The sequence below is a fragment of the Nicotiana sylvestris genome, chromosome 7 (assembly GCF_000393655.2).
Source record: "Nicotiana sylvestris chromosome 7, ASM39365v2, whole genome shotgun sequence".
Lineage (NCBI taxonomy): Eukaryota > Viridiplantae > Streptophyta > Magnoliopsida > Solanales > Solanaceae > Nicotiana > Nicotiana sylvestris.
This window is the reverse complement of record NC_091063.1, coordinates 13811394-13829550: the sequence shown is the minus strand read 5'-3', so window position 1 is coordinate 13829550 and position 18157 is coordinate 13811394.

Genomic DNA, 18157 nt, shown 5'->3' with positions numbered 1-18157 from the left:
TTTAACAAATCGCGATCAATAGGGATCGGAATGGTCCTCGTAGACCCCTCTAACCTCACCTCGAGTTGGGTAAATCCCTCATCCACCATCTTCAGGTCTCCCCCATCGACGTCTAAACCCCTCTCATAGCCTTCCTCAGCAACACCTTTGCCTCTCTCATCAGCCGGCAAATAAGTATCATCAGTCGGCCGAGAAGTCGAGGATCCCTCTTGTCCCGAAGTATTAATGACTCTAATGACTAACCATTTTGCCTCCATCATCGCAGAAGTAAGAGACATACCCACGTCGGCCTCCGTCAACCTCGGAATATCTGATACAGGCTCAACGTCATCTCTGATGAAAATGGTCGTCGTCTCACGGAGCAAAAAGTCACCCTCATTAAATCAACAGCCCGCGCAACCCCTTCACCAACATCTACGGACCTCCTTCTGTAAGGCATCAAGTCTTCCTCACTAGGTGTAAGCTCATCGTCTTCATCTATAAGACAATATAATAGGGGTGAGAATCAGTCGGTTTAGTTTGGTTATGAATATTATCGGTTTAGCACATCGGTTATCGGTTTACAAATATATGATAAATTGATAATCGAATCGATAAGATATCTATTATCGGTTAATCGGTTATTGACCATTATAGGTTTGGTTATCGATTTATCCGATAAGATAACTCAGTTTAGAGTTAAGCAAAAAAAAAATTCACTAGAGTTAAGCACAAAGAAGAAGAATTCACATATAGTATACTACTCATTTCTGCATTCTGGCCACAATTATTATTTGAAACATGCTTTATTTTGACAAATTCAAGACCGGTGCAATCTCAAAAATTGATACTACAACTCCACAAACATTCCATCTCCAATTCGTTGGAAATAGAAGTTAACAAGAACATAAATAACAATTTTTTGGTTTCCTGCCAAACCATAATCAAGAGATCAGTGTCTTTTTCCAGAGTCTTATTATAGCAAGAGCAACAAGAGTACTAGTAATTCAACAGTTGTCTAAACACAATTGAAATAGTACTAATTCTTATTGGGTTATCGGTTAACCCGTTAAGAAATTGGGCAAACCGAGGCCCAAACCGATAACCCAATAATGAAAAATATTCAACCATTAACGAACCGTTAATCCAATAACCCGATATCAATACCGCAATAAGCTTTTTTCAATTCGGACAATCGATTATACTCGATATATGCCCCACCCTAAGGTATAAGGAGGGGGCGAAGTTCCCATGGTTGAGAAATGAACAGGACTAGATGCGGCAGTAGGAAGAATGAGGGCATGAGTAGAGGCAGTTGAGGGAGAGCAAGGGCTCAGGTCACGAACAGAGGTGGCCGTAGTCAAAGTAGGGCGGAAGCTGAAGGCTTAGTGTTTATCCTCTTTCAAAACGCGGTCGTAGGGGCATTTAATTTCCTCGAAGCTAAAGGTGGACCAAAGATGAAGGGAGAATCAACAAGGATAACCAAAAGATGAAAATAACTAAGACATCGGTAAGACAGATGACTCACCAGCCGAAGGGGGATAAGTCCCAAAGTTCTTCAAAAAGCCGGACCATTCACGGATCTCGGCGATATGAGGCAGGAGTCGATCGACCCAGCCTAATATGTCCTTGATAGAAGGAGAAGGCGAGGTTTTAGCTACATAAGAAAAAACGAGAAGTCAAACCCCATGACCAAGCAAACATAAGTTATATACATGCATACAAAAGACGTAGGTACTCACGATTGTAGTTCCAGGCCTCGGGAAAGCCGTCAACATTGGATACCACGTCCTCAATTCTGATGAAGAAAAAAATGAAACAAAATCAATGGCTAGATTTTTCATCCGTCTTCACCACTAAGAATTTACCTCCTCGATGGCGAAGGTTCAATATCGTCCCCTAATAAAAGCTAGGGGCAAAAGGTGGATCGGATGTCGAAGTGAGAGTTCGTTCCCTGCCAACTCCCCAAATTTATTGAGCATCCTTATGAGCTTGTCAACGTACGATGCGAGCTGAGATGGACAAATACCGTAATAGCGACAGAATTCCTCTACTAGCGGAAGGAGAGGAAGGGTGTCGCCGACTTGAAAAGGGTAGGCGTAGAAGGCACAGTACCCAGGGCAGTGAACCCGCATTGTATCCCCTTCGACAGGGACCAACTCGACATGGTTGGCAAGGCCGAATTTAGATCTAATCTCTAACAAACCAGTTTCTATCATCTCAGATTTGAAGTTTCCAGGGTCGGCATTAGGCGACTTGAAGAAATCATATCTTATATTAGGGTTGCGAGGAATTATCTCCTCCACCGTTGGGAAATTCTCATCCTCAAATACGGAAATAACGCTCCAAACATGAGGAGGGAACCCCATCGATAGAGGGACCACTTCGCTTCCCTCGCTAGATTCAGAAGGTAAGTTAAACCCATTTTTATAAAAGAGAATAACGAACAAGGAAGGATTGAAAACAACGGGAATCGCTGGAACAAAGGGGAGAAATACACAACAATGAGAGAGAAAGGGGAAGATATAAGGTTTCGATATGAGATTTCTGAAAACTTTCAAGTTATACACTATTATCCCTACTTAAAAAGATTTAGGCACAAAAATCGAAAGTCAACTCATTATTATCTAGCACCGGAACCGAAACGGCAGGTCCAATCGGGAATTGCATGTAAAATGAAGCAACGCATCGAAAATACTCGTCATGATGACGTATGGCATCATGACATCAACCTGAGCCATGGTGGCAGCACCCCAACCAACTGACCGTATAACAAAACATCCAAAATTCGTGGTCGCGAAAGACTGCATCACCAGTTCGTCACAATCATCACGACCCGCGTGGCTTGTGCTATTATCTCGACCATAATGGACATGATCCGCTCATCGAACCTGTATGAGGCTATCCTCAATAAGCGGAGAGACTAACTGTATGGGTCAAAATTTGCATTTAGGATATTCAGACCGAGATAATACCGCGAGAGGGATTCTCAATTTGTCATTTAAGATGGTTTGAGAAGCCGCATAATCTGGTGGTCGAGGAATCGAGAAAAGCCACAGTCAAGGCACCAACAGGGATCAAGGTCGAGGTCGAGTATCAGTAATGGAGCTGCAATGGCTAGTTTACAAGATAAGATCTGAAAGAAAATATTCTAAATGATATTCTAGAGAATATTTCTTATATTTATACTATTAGAGTTTCTTAAGAATGGATCCCATATAAAGGGAAAAGTGTGACAGAATAGGGGCACATGAGATTTAATTGTAAGAACAGCACTTTGAAAAGGCTTCAGTCTTCACTCAATACAGGATTTTACTTTTCACTAAAATTCTCATGTCTTTTACCATAAGATCCAAGAGATCCTCGATTATACGAGGATTTGTTGTTCAACCATTATTAGGCGGAAGGTTCATTTATTTCACCCTTTATTGATTGAATTGTTCCTCTTTTTACTTAAATGTCGTCTACCGTCATTTATTGAATATCATACACTCTGCCACTATTCTTGATTATTTAAAGGCATTTATCACATAGTGTCATATTTGTTCTCATAAACGTATATCATTTATTTTTTCTGATATTAAGATTTGAGGATATTATTCTTAATTAAGATTAACCTTTGTTTAACTGAAATTAATTATTTGAACCAAAATTTACATTTTTGGGTCAAATAATTACCTTATGTGTTTTGCGTATAATTACCATGCGTTCATTTTAAGGAGTTTCGATGTGATTAATACTGTAGTATATTATTATCATGTATGATGTATTCAGGAAATCATAGGTTCAAGTTGTAAAATTGGCCATTTGTAAACTCAAAATGATCGGGTCCTTCTCAAATATCGCACTATTAAGAGTTTAATACACCGAGTTGCTCTTTGTAATGTGTCAATCATCAAAAGAAAAAGACCAAAAGAGAATTGAAAGAGGCCAGCATCTCGACTATCTTCTGCTTAGTGCTAGGCAGTGAGAGTTGAGTGTATAACAAGACACACACGCATTGCAAATAGTAAAGAATCGAAAGTTATTTTACAATTTACTTCTGACTCACGAGTTCCTTAGCAAAGGGATCAGATAATATGAAAAGAACAATTTTAAGCATCATTACACAAAGAGGGAGCAAAGCATATTAACATATAAGTATATTAGATCACATAGCAATTGGCAGCAGCAATATGCTATTACTTTGTTTCGTTTATCATTTTTTTAAGCAACGGTTTACAATTTACATCTTAGTTTGATGTTATGTTCAGGGTAATCTTCATGAGTCCGACTGGATAAGGTTCTGGACCGAGCTTCTGTACTATATATTCGCAGGAATACCTATTATATTTATTATTTGTACTTTGAATAAAAATTAACTATTTATTTTTAGTAGATATACGTAAATCATATAGATTATACATGGTCATACATATTTATAAATGAATATACATATAACATACATTCACCGGCTATTTACCCGGGAAGAGATCCGGACAAACCTTCCAACAAGCAGAATAGAAGTTGCCATAAGGCCATCCCGGGTAGGGAAAGAGGTGACTGACTGGATGCGTACTCGCGTGATCAATCGATGGACGGGGAATTGTGTGAATGATGAGAGCGGTCTAACCTAAAGTCAAGGCTCTTCCCTCTCTTGATGGCGAATCTTGATTGACTGACACTAGAAACCGATTCAAAGAAAGAAAAAGTATAACATGAAATAAGCGGCAAATCAACTTCCCATAGCGAATTACTTGACTCGATAGATGGAGGGAGATCATTTTTATTTAAGCAAATGAATGAACGGTTATTTGGGTTAAGTCATTCTTTTATAGTGAGTCTGCAGTTATTTTCTCTTGTATCCCTAGGCCCTTATAAGGATCAACCCAATTCCTTATACCGGCCCGGTGGCAAAGTAGGGCCAACAACAACAACAACAACAACAACAACCCAGTGTAATCCTACAAGTGGGGTCTGGGGAGGGTAATATGTACGCAGACCTTACCTCTACCCCGAGGGGCAGAGAGGCAGTTTCCAGGAGACCCTCGGCTCAAAGAGGCAACAAGAGACACTATATTAGTACTATCAATAGACTCATAATAAAATTGGCAAAGTAGGGCCAATTTTTTAGAAAAATGGGCCCATTTCCTCTCACCATTAATAGTTTGTTTGACCGAGCTGCTTCAAGGCCAAAAGTATTAAAAATACCTTTTATCAAAATTGAGGTGTTTAACTAAGCTTTTTTTAAAAAAAAAAATGCTTTTGAGTTGAAGAAAATAAGTTTTTGAACAAGGAAAAGTATTTTCTCCCCAAAAACACTTTTTGAGAAGTACCTTTAAGAAAAATACACTTTATAAAAGTTTGGCCAAACACTAATTGCTACTGAAAAATCTTTTTAAAATTAATTAGCTAAATATAAACTGATTCTTATCGAAAATACATTTTTAAAAGCACTTTTGAAAAAAATAATTTTCAAAATAAACTGATTTTAGAAGGTTAGCCAAACATGCTATAAACCAAGCTTACTCAAAAGCGTTTTGCAAATTAAGCGTCAGTATCTATACTTTTACCTACAAACATAGATCTATAGATACGCCAAAAACGTTTTATTTTTCACACCATAAACTCATAATTTTCTCTCTTATCTTACACCTATCTTAAGAATTTATATTATTGCAGAAAAAATTCGTGATTCTATAAGCTTTAAAAGGAAATAAAAAACTATCTCGAAGAGCTTTAAAGAAGCCAACAAATGACTCTCATTTTTAATAGTCAGCGGGCATTGGAGTTTGCCATCTAATTCTTAAGGCCCCAATTTTTTTACATGTTTCGATTGGTTCCTTCATTCCATCTTAATATTCTATATTAGTTTTTTTTATATAGATTATTTACTTTTGTTTAGATTAAATTGTTTTAACTATACAATAAGTCTTTAAATGAACAGCATGACCAAATAACGAATGTAGGCAAAAAGAACATATTTAGATGAAGCATCGTTTGGACATAAGGATGGGCGTTCGCTACTTCGATATTTCGTTAGGGTTTTTATGAACTACGGTTCCATACTTTGATATTTGGTATACCAATTATGCATAATCTTGATCTAGTTCATAGACTACCGTAGTCAAGTTCTTCGATTTTTCCAAAGAATTCATTTGTATTGCTATGTAAGTAGAGCATTGAATCTTTATACTCCAATTTAATAGAGCGTAAGAAAAGGTCCATCAAAGATAGTTGAGTAATAATTCCAGGATCAACGTTCAATAGAAATGATATTCCATTCGTGATGTCAAAGACAAAGACGGTCATTTTTACTTTCAATAGTTGGGTTGGAGTAGGCTAAATTTTACAGGGCCTAAGGGTCGGACTTGGACTTAGTGTTACTTCGGCTTAATTTTACTACTTAAGCTTACTTAAAATTTTGGACTTTTTCATTTTTAGCCATCGCTAAACACTATTTATATTTGATAGTCGAAAAAATATATAAAAATTTATATAATTTTTGTATATAATATGAAGAATATATATAAACACAATATATATATATATATATATATATATATATATATATATATATATATATATATATATATATTTATATTTAGCTATTATTTTGAGAGCAGCTATACAATATCATTTTCCATAAAGTTTTTGATATTTCGGTATATCGAAGTGTCGAAAACTCAAAATTAAGTACCATACCGAAATACCAAAAAATCCATACCGATTTATAGCTAAATACCAAAGAACCAAAACCAAAATATTGAATTAATTTGGTTCGGTCCCTACTTTCGGTTTTCAAATTTATTAACGCCCACCCCTATTTGGATCCCAATAAAAAGAAAAAACAAGTCCAATCAAAATTTATTTTATATAAAATAAAAAGAGCAAAAATACTAATCTAGTCTCTTTATTTTTCGGGATAAAGGTAAGGTTTGAGTATACACTATCATTCCAAACTCTAACGAGGATGGAATCTTTCTATAACCCATGCACGTACCCCCTAGTTCCTCTCTTTCAAGAACTTTCGTTCTTTCCATGATAGATTAATAGAACCAGTTATTTATGTTTAAAAAAAAAAGAAGGGATAGAACCAGTTATTTCTATGTTGACCATAGAAATAACTAATGACCAAATTGAAAAAAGATGTTAGACACCCTATGATGTGACCTTTTTGGTTTGTGTAATTGGAATTTACTGAAAATCCTACCTGTCACACCTCTTTTTGCGCGCCCGGCCCGAAGAGTAAATGCGCGAGGGGAGTTTTTCCAATTTAAGTGACAATATTCGAAATGGGATTATTTATTTAATTCAGAGTCGCCACTTGGGAAAGGTTTGGCTTTTGGTGTCCCAAGTCACCGGTTTATCTTGAATCCCAAATCGAGGAAATTTTCGACTTTTCCAAATGAAGTCTGCGAACCAGAAATTCTAAGTAAGGAATTCTGTTGACCCGAGGGAAGGTGTTAGGCACCCTCGAATCCCGTGGTTCTAGCACGGTCGTTTAAATTGTTATAATGACTAAATATCTGATTTAAATACATGTTGTGACTTATGTGCTTTTATTAAGTTTAAACCGCTTTTATTATTATCATTTATTTTTATAGAATTGCAACGTCGTGAAAATGCATCTCGAACCACGTCACAGTCAATGCACCCGTGGTCGTCGACACATTTTGACTCCGTTGAGATTTGGATTTGGGTCACATCAATGTGCACCCGTGTTTAAGAAGGTTAAATTATTAAGCCGCGCCTAAAGAGTCTAACGCGTTATTATTTTTTTAGAAGGCCATGAAATTCACTAAACGGCCTATCCCGAATTCTAAAAAATTTATTGTGGTTATTTATTGAGGGCCCCGCAATTTTGCATTTTTTATTTGGCGAGGCTCGTCTCTATTTTGGAAAGGATATCCTAAAGTGGCTACATTTCTAATGCGTTTGTCTCTAAAACTAGAAGGAAAAGGTACATGCTAATTTAATTATATGTTTTGGCCTAATCCGGATTCTTATCAACTTCTGATTAATTATTTACAAAGTGGAGAAAACATTATAATTCATGGAAAAAATGCTTTAATTTGACAAAGAGACTACATGCGAGCTGATGATATGCTATACTTGCATCCAAACGTTTCTTTAATTGAATTTCACTAGACTTATTTAGGCTAGATTAAGGGAATTAACTACTAGGCGTTATTACTAATAGGGATTCGGACGCGCTTCCATATACTGCCTAGCGGGTCCTGATAAAGGAAACTAAAAATAGAACAGAACATAAAAAAATGGAAGTACTCTATCGTATGCATATCATTATAGCTAACAGGAATCTGGTCAGTCGCTATGTCAATTATCTGTACATTCTGTGTACTGTACAATTACATACCTCGTAACAACAAACGACTATAAACTAAGACGCAAGAGACTAGAACTTAGTTAAACATCAACTGATCTTTCCCTGCTATTGAAATTACAAACTAATCAATTATATAGGAAGAAATCAATTATGCCATGAGTATTACAACAGACATTTAAACTTCTCCAACCTTTCATTTCATGCTTCCAGGTTGTTACAGTTACACCAATATGGGACTTGAAACGTGTACCTGGATACTGAAATGCAAAGAAGAAGTGGAAGCAGAAGAGTTAGCAGCAGCACAAGAATGGTAGTAACAACAAAAGCAACACAGCAGCAATGACAATCCCAGACCAAACAGACCAAAGCAGTGAACCAATGGTACAGTACTCAATGTTGATCTTTTCCAAAACTCAAAGGAAGATCCTAAAATCTGATAGAAACAGACCAAACTGGATGCTGGATTTCAAACACGAAAGGATGAGGAAAAGTAGTGTTTCCAGTCGAACAAAGAATTTCTTTTCTAAATTCCCCCTCCTGATTTCCAAAATAAACTCTCTTTCTCACTTAGAAACTGATTCTGTTTGGTTTCAGCTTCCCTTTATGTGTGTCTCTCTCAATGTGTATCTGTATCTCCCTTCTATTTCTCTCTTCCTTTCAAAAATCTCTCCCCTCCCTGTTGTTATCCTCTCCTCTTATCAGATCTATCCTCTGTCTGTGTGTGTTAATGTGTGTGTATTTTTGCTCTCCCTTCTCGGATCCCTCTCCTCTCCTTTTTTTAAACTGATGGAAGTCCTCCTTTTATAAGCCTCAAATCATCCCTTTAACAGCCTGTTTAGATCATCAGAACACCTTCTCATGTGCTGCCCCTTTTCAGTTTCCACTTAGCTAATTAAGTATAAACCCCCCCCCCCCCATCATATTCCCTGCCAGTCTTACTTTTGAGTAATGTTTATTATTTCTGAAACTAAAGTAGAGTATGGGCAGCAGAATGTGGTTTGACAGCATATGCTGTCAAACTATTTTAATTCAGAAAGGGGGCCTTTATGCACATGTGGTGCACAAGTGCACATGCCATCAATTCAGTTTGCAATTACAGACCACACCTTAGATTTCTGAAATCCAATTAATAACTATAAGTAACTAGACTCAGTTCCTAATTAGATTCAGGCAATGCTTAACAGCAGCAGGTCAATTTGTTATTGTTCAGACAGTTAAAACTAATTGACGACACACGTCGACTCGACTATATTAATCATAACATGTACAATCGTAGCCAAAATCAGACATTCAACAGTATCATACAAGGGGTTCAGATTGCAATGTTAATACAGAATGGCCCTGGGAACTAATTGAACGAACCAATTCAAATTCATTTGATTGTACAACTTACACATACACATTATCAGTGAATAGAAAATGGACTTAATCAAACACGTAGGTTCAGGCAAAGTGGACAGGACACAGTTGATAAAATTCAGGGACACAAATTAAACAAAACATGAACAGACTTTTAATCAACACATGGACTAAAAATAAAGGAAAGAGGAAAACAAAAACTCACCATAAATCCCGAAAAATCAAAAGTCTTGGCTTGGATTCGAACAGGACCTTCTTGGGGTCGAAAGGACTTTAATCGAAGTGTTCTCACTTCGACTAAAATCCATTAGACCCTAAATACCTGGCTCGAACGGATACGGACCAGTGACGAGGAACCCTAAGGTTCCAAAAATCAGATCTGGGATTCATGCTTCCCTGGTCAGATTCGGACCAAACCAAGCATGGTTTGGTCACGAGGGGGTCTGGGGAGTGTCTGGTGTGAAACTGGGGTCAAACGGTGTAAGTCAGATTCCGACTCGAATCTTCAAATGAAGATTCGAGAAGGTGGGAAAGGATTCGAGCTAGGTGGTTAACAGATCCATGTTCAGGATGGCAAGGGGGTTCTATGGTGTTAAGGGTGTGGTCACCGGCGTCCATGCCGCCGGCTTTCATGGTGAAAAATACAGGGGCGGCTAGGGTTTGGAGGCCTGAGGTCTGATGAAGACGACCTAAGGCAGGGGGGGTTTGGACTAGGGCGCGGGGTGAAGGGTTGTAGGTTTATATAGTTAGTGGATAGATGGATCCTGGCCGTTGGATGAGACACGATGAAGGGCCAGGATCCTTCGACTAACGGGAAACGGTGTCGTTTCAAGGGTAAAGGGTTGAGGTCGGTCCGGGTGAGACGGGTCGGGTCTGTTAGTGGGTACGGGGTGAGAGATCTTGGCCGTTGATCTTTCAGAGATCAACGGCTCAGATCAGACTCAATCACTACGACGTCGTTTGGACGTCTTTGAAGTAGGCTGGTCCGGACCGGGGCAAGCACAGGTTTTGGGCTGGGTTGTTTGGGTTTTGAATTAAAATGAAAAATCAGCCCAAACTGATTTTCAAATCAACTTTGCACTTATCTTTTATTTATATACATTTTTTTTATTTTATTATTATTTTTAAAACAAAAACCAAGTAAATCCAATTAAAATTAAATAGACACTTAATACAATTATTTGTACACGTATATTAAAATATTTAAAGCAGGTAAAATCAAACAAAACAAAAAATCAAGGACAAAGATGCCTATTTATGATTTTTCTTTTCAATAACCGGATTACGGTTCCAACTACGCATGACACATATTTTTGTATTTTGTTTTAATAAAAAATAAAAATGGGCAAAAATCATAAACAATTAACAAAGTGCCACGTAAAACCCGAAAATTGTACAGCAAGACCATTTGTTAATATTTTTCATTTCTTTTGGAGCGATTGTCGCGTAAGACAAAAATCACGTGCTCACAGTTGCCCCTCTTTGTTCGGAAACACGAAGGGTTTTCGTGCAAAGATAAAGTGAGCGGATATGAGCGATTTTTGCCTATGGACTACTCCGTGTGAAGCATGTTTTGAAAGATCTGACCGAATCTTTGCTTCAAAGATTTCCTACATATCCTGGGCTAAACAGGAATCAGGTCAATGTAGTTCGGGAAGCTTCGGTAGCTGGGACTACCATGAGATCGCAATGCTTGCTGTTACTGCTGTTGCTGTTGTCACCTGCTTTACTGACCGCCTTATTACAATCAAAGAAACATTGAAACTGAACTAAATACTTATATGCATGTCAACTGCTAGTTACAAGATCCCTATCTATGATACTTTTACGACTTGATCATGGGTCTTAGCTGATTTTGCTTGGAGACTTCGATCCGAATCTTGATGCTTGCGAGTTGTAGGTGTTTGCTTAATCTCTGGGATACTCAGTGAGACGTGACTGGCAGAGTTCTAGACGTTAATCAAATCTTGGAACGATCCGCCTTCCATTTTCTCCGGTATCTCGGGACATCTTCTTTTTGTCTTTTTCTTCTTTGATTCTGAGTTGAGACTCATCTCGTGGGTCATTTCGATCCGTGTGGCTCGAGGTTAGACCTGCGGGAGAAAACAAACAAACGAACGAAATTTTCTGCCCCAGTTTTACTAGGAAAATTTCGTTAATTATTCGCCAGGAAGTTAATAAAATTGAGGAAGAGAGATAAAAATGCTCAGTTCAGGGTTGAGGCCCTAAACCGACTAGCTGGGGAGAAGTTCGGTTTTAGAGTTGAAACTATAATACTGACCAACTGGGGGGAAAGTTCAGTTTAGGGTTCAAAACCCTAATGCTGATCAAAGGAAAAATTCAGTTTAGGGTTTAAAACCCTAATGCTGACTAAAGGAAAAATTCAGTTTAGGGTTTAAAACCCTAATGCTGACTAAAGGAAAAATTCAGTTTAGGGTTTAAAACCCTAATGCTGATTGCATGGAAAAGCTCAGTTTAGGGTTTAAAACCCTAATGCTGATTAAAGGAAAAAGTTTAGTTTAGGGTTTAAAACCCTAATGCTGGCTGAATGGAAAAAAGTTCAGTTTAGGGTTTAAAACCCTAATGCTGACTAAAGAAAAAATTCAGTTTAGGGTTTAAAACCCTAATGCTGACTGCATGGAAAAGCTCAGTTTAGGGTTTAAAACCCTAATGCTGGCTGAATGGAAAAAAGTTCAGTTTAGGGTTTAAAACCCTAATGCTGACTAAAGAAAAAATTCAGTTTAGGATTTAAAACCCTAATGCTGACTGCATGGAAAAGCTCAGTTTAGGGTTTAAAACCCTAGTGCTGGCTGAATGGAAAAAGGTTCAGCTTAGGGTTTAAAACCCTAATGCTGACTAAAGGGAAAATTCAGTTTAGGGTTTAAAACACTAATGCTGATTAAAGGAAAAAGTTCAGTTTAGGGTTTAAAACCCTAATGCTGGCTGAATGGAAAAAATTCAGTTTAAGGTTTAAAACCCTAATGCTGACTAAAGGAAAAATTCAGTTTAGGGTTTAAAACCCTAATGCTGACTGCATGGAAAAACTCAGTTTAGGGTTTAAAACCCTAATGCTGGCTGAATGGAAAAAAGTTCAGTTTAGGGTTTAAAACCCTAATGCTGACTAAAGGGAAAATTCAGTTTAGGGTTTAAAACCCTAATGCTGACTGCATGGAAAAGCACAGTTTAGGGTTTAAAACCCTAATGCTGGCTGAATGGAAAAAATTCAGTTTAGGGTTTAAAACCCTAATGCTGACTGCATGGAAAAGCTCAATTTAGGGTTTAAAACCCTAATGCTGGCTGAATGGAAAAAAGTTCAGTTTAGGGTTTAAAACCTTAATGCTAACTAAAGGGAAAATTCAGTTTAGGGTTTAAAACCCTAATGCTGACTGCATGGAAAAGCTCAGTTTAGGGTTTAAAACCCTAATGTTGGCTGAATGGAAAAAAGTTTAATTTAGGGTTTAAAACCCTAATGCTGATTAAAGGGAAAATTCAGTTTATGGTTTAAAACCCTAATGCTGACTGAACGGAAAAAGTTCAGTTTAGGGTTTAAAACCCTAATGCTAACTAAAAGGAAAAGTTCAGTTTAGGGTTTAAAACCCTAATGCTGACTGCATGGAAAAGCTCTGTTTAGGGTTTAAAACCCTAATGCTGGCTGAATGGAAAAAGTTCAGTTTAGGGTTTAAAACCCTAATGCTAACTAAAGGGAAAATTCAGTTTAGGGTTTAAAACCCTAATGCTGACTGCATGGAAAAGCTCAGTTTAGGGTTTAAAACCCTAATGCTGGCTGAATGGAAAAAGGTTCAGTTTAGGGTTTAAAACCCTAATGCTGGCTGAATGGAAAAAGGTTCAGTTTAGGGTTTAAAACCCTAATGCTGATTGAAGGAAAAATTCAGTTTAGGGTTTAAAACCCTAATGCTGACTGCATGGAAAAGCTCAGTTTAGGGTTTAAAACCCTAATGCTGGCTGAATGGAAAAAGTTCAGTTTAGGGTTTAAAACCCTAATGCTGACTAAAGGGAAAATTCAGTTTTGGGTTTAAAACCCTAATGCTGACTGCATGGAAAAGCTCAGTTTAGGGTTTAAAACCCTAATGCTGGCTGAATGGAAAAAGGTTCAGTTTAGGGTTTAAAACCCTAATGCTGGTTGAATGGAAAAAGGTTCAGTTTAGGGTTTAAAACCCTAATGCTGATTGAAGGAAAAATTCAGTTTAGAGTTTAATACCCTAATGCTGACTGCATGGAAAAGCTCAGTTTAGGGTTTAAAACCCTAATGTTGGCTGAAAAAAGTTCAGTTTAGGGTTTAAAACCCTAATGCTGACTGGTTAGGGGTAAAGTTCGAGAATGCTAGTTAACCCTTTTTTTGGATTTTCTTGTTTTAGTAGAAGATAAAAGGGAGTCTCGTGGAAACTTACCTTTCGATTGAGTTCCTTATTGCCAAGATATTTCTTGTACCCATGTACCTTCTTCTTTGGGCGACACCTGCTTCTTGCACGGTTGTCTTGGATTATACTTGTTTCAACTTTTCAGATAAAGAACAATTGTTAGTTTGGAAATGACGGTCGGTTCGGTGACCTTGATCGTTCCTAGTTGCTTTGTTGCGTCTTCATTTCTGTTGCGAAATCCCGCCATTGATTTGATTCAAATGGCGAAACCCTTTAGACTGCTCAGGCTCGTATTTCCAGATTTTGTGATGATTCGCCTCATAAGGCTCTTTTTTTTTTCGCTCTTTTTTTTGTCCCGTTTTGCTTGGAGGTTCTCAACGGGGATTTTATTGGAGGTATTCTGCGGGGATTTGTACAAAGGAAGCTCTGTGGGGGAATATTTACAAAGTGGATTCTTTGTGTGGATTTTTGTACAATGGGGCATGCTGGGGATTTGTTTCGAAGCGGGTTTTCTAGGATTTGTTGGGGTAAGCTTGTTGGGGAATTTTACAAAGGGGCTCGCTGGGGATGTGTTGGGGAAATTCCAACGGGGATTTTTTTTTTTTTTAATATATATTGGGGAGACTTTGTGGGGGATTGTACAAAGGGGGACTCTGTGGGGATTCGTCCGAAGGCGGACTTGCTGGGGGAAATTTCTCTTTTTCCTCTTTACTTCGAACGCCATCAAACATCGTGATTCATCAAGTTTGGACAGACGTACCAACGAAACGGGGTGTTTTCCTTCATGAAACGGAATTCCATGAAAACAAACCTGCCACCTGCCCTTTCCGGTGTATCCTGACCTTGGGGTTAAAACTTAAAAGGGATTAGAAGAGAAACAAAGAAAGGAGAAAACAAATTTCAAGAAGGGAGTGTCCCTTTTGGGACGAGAAAGACTTATCTGAGGAAGATAATGCTGGCTTTAAATGACATGACATGCTCTTTGGACTGGACGCCTGACCTTCCATGAACTTGCGTTTCCCCGAACCAGAACGGATCTGTGATTCCAAACCGGTGGAACTTTGCCGAGACCTCCTTGGGGTGGAGTCATTCTTTTCGGCCAACAGCGCCCTTTGCGGGTTTTCGCTGGCTGACCTCTCTCATTTCTCTTCCTGCCATCGCTTGATAGCACTCTTTGGTGAGTTTTTACTAAACAAGCTCTCTCTCATTTTGGTCTCTCTACTCCCGTCGCCTCGCGGTGCCCGAAGGTTTTCACCGACGAGACTCTTTCATTTTATCTCTCTCAATTCAGAGTGTGCCGGTCTCCATTTGTGACGCTTATTGGTTTCCCACTATCTTTGGTAATTGATTTGATGGCTTGTGCTTGGTAAAGGGAGGTAGATGATACTAACTTCTAAACTGCTTGATGTGCCCCGGTTTCAATTTCAGGGTGAATGTGATTTTATTGTTGGTGTGACTGAACCTCAGGGAGAGGCTGCCTACGTATCCTTTCGGAATCAAGTCAAACGTAGTTCAGGCCTCAATCAATGTTTTGTTTTGTTGTTTTTTTTTTGTAAGCGGCTCAAAGGCTTGTAGTGTTTGGGGAGTAGTGGGTAATAAAACCTTCGTCATTTCAAATGTGTCAAGACTACTGGAGTATAATTCAGACGTAGTATCTCTTGACTGCATCTGCATTTACTGCTGTTTAGGGATCATTTCCTTCGATATCACCTAGATACAATGCTTCTCTCGGCAATATCTTCCTTTTGATGTATGGGCCTTTCCAATTTGGAGCAAATTTCCCTTTTGCTTCCTCGTGATGTGGCAGAATACGCCTCAGTACCAACTGACCTACTTCGAAATTCCTGGGTCGGACTTTCTTGTTGTAAGCACGGGCCATCCTTCGTTGGTACAACTGTCCGTGACAAACCGCGGCCATTCGCTTTTCATCAATCAAAGTTAATTGCTCTAACCGAGTCTTGACCCACTCGCTGTCTTCGATCTCTGCCTCGACAATGGTTCGAAGCGAAGGAATTTCTACCTCTGCCGGTATTACAGCCTATGTCCCATAAACCAAAAGATAAGGAGTTGCTTCTACTGACGTGCGTACCGTAGTGCGATACCCCAACAATGCAAATGGTAACTGCTCATGCCACTGTCGGGAACTTTGGATCGTTTTCCTCAAAATCTTCTTGATGTTTTTGTTCGCCGCTTCCACAGCACCATTGGCTTTCGGCCGATAAGGAGTAGAATTCCTATGCGTTATCTTGAATTGCTCGCATACATCTCCCATCAAGTGACTGTTCAAGTTTGCTGCGTTATCTGTAATGATAGTCGCAGGAATACCGAAACGACAGATAAGATTTGAGTGTACAAAATCCACTACAGCTTTTTTAGTGACCGACTTGAGAGTGACAGCCTCTACCCATTTTGTGAAGTAATCGATGGCAACCAGTATAAACCTGTGTCCATTCGAAGCCTTTGGTTCGATTGGTCCAATGACGTCCATGCCCCAGGCGACAAATGGCCAAGGTGCAGACATGGGATGCAGCTCCGTGGGAGGTGCATGAATCAAATCACCGTGCACCTGACACTGATGACACTTCCGAACGAAGCTAAAGCAATCCTTTTCCATGGTCATCCAGTAATAACCTGCTCGAAGGATTTTCTTCGCTAAGACATACCCGTTCATGTGAGGTCCGCACACACCTGCGTGTACTTCGTGCATGATCTTTCTCGCCTCCTCGATATCGACACATCTTAGGAGATTGAGGTCCAGGGTCCTCTTATACAATAATTCACCGCTCAGAAAGAAACCACTTGCTAGTCGCCTAATGGTCCTCTTTTGATCTCCAGTAGCATGCTCGGGGTATTCTTGCGTTTTCAAGAACCTCTTGATGTCATGGTACCAAGGCTGCGTATTTGATCCCGCCTCGATTACATTGCAGTAACCGTGTCTTTCCCTGATTTGGATTTCCAAAGGATCGACGTGGGCGTTGCCCGGGTAGGGTAGCATTGAAGCCAGAGTAGCAAGTGCATCTGCCAGTTCATTGTGACACCTCGGGATATACCTGAACTATATTGATGTAAAGCGCTTGCCGAGGTCCTCCACATGATGTCGGTAAGGGATAAGTTTGACATCCCGAGTTTCCCATTCGCCTTGGGCTTGCCGGATAATCAGGTCAGAATCTCCCATAATCAGTAAGTCTTCGACATCCTGATCGATTTCCATATGCATGCCCATGATGCAGGCTTCATACTCAGCTGTATTATTTGTGCAAAAGAAACAAAGTCTAGCTGTGGCGGGATAATGCTGACCAGAAGACGAGATCAAAATTGCCCCAATCCCTACACCTTTGGCATTCACGGCTCCATCAAAGAACATATTCCAAATATGAGCGTCCTCCGAGACCACCTCTATGGCGTTTACTTCTTCATCTGGAAAGTAGGTACTCAATGGCTGGTATTCCTCATCGACCGGATTTTCGGCCAAATGATCTGCTAGCGCCTGGGCTTTCATTGCCGTGCGAGTGACATAGACTATGTCGAATTCAATAAGCAGAATTTGCCACTTGGCCAGTCTCCCAGTAGGCATCGGTTTCTGAAATATATACTTCAAAGGATCCAGCCTGCTTATGAGGAAAGTAGTGTAGGCTTGGAGATAATGTCTCAGCTTTTGAGCAACCCACGTCAGAGCGCAACATGTCCTTTCCAGCAGAGTGTATTTGGCCTCGTAGTCGATGAATTTCTTGCTCAAGTAGTAGATTGCTTGCTCCTTCTTTCCGGTTATGTCGTGTTGCCCAAGGACGCAACCGAAAGAGTTCTCCAAGACTGTTAGATACAAGAAAAGTGGCCTCCCTGGTTCTGGAGGGACCAAGACTGGGGGATTCGAGAGGTATTCTTTGACTTTATCAAAGGCTTCTTGACACTCAGCTGTCCATTTAATCATCGCGTCTTTCCTTAACAGCTTGAATATGGGCTCACACGTGCTTGTCAGCTGGGCAATAAATCGACTGATGTAGTTCAACCTGCCCAACAAACTCATCACGTCTTTCTTCGTTCTCGGGGGAGGTAGATCTCTGATAGATTTTATCTTAGTTGGATCTAGTTCGATACCTCTCCTGCTTACGAT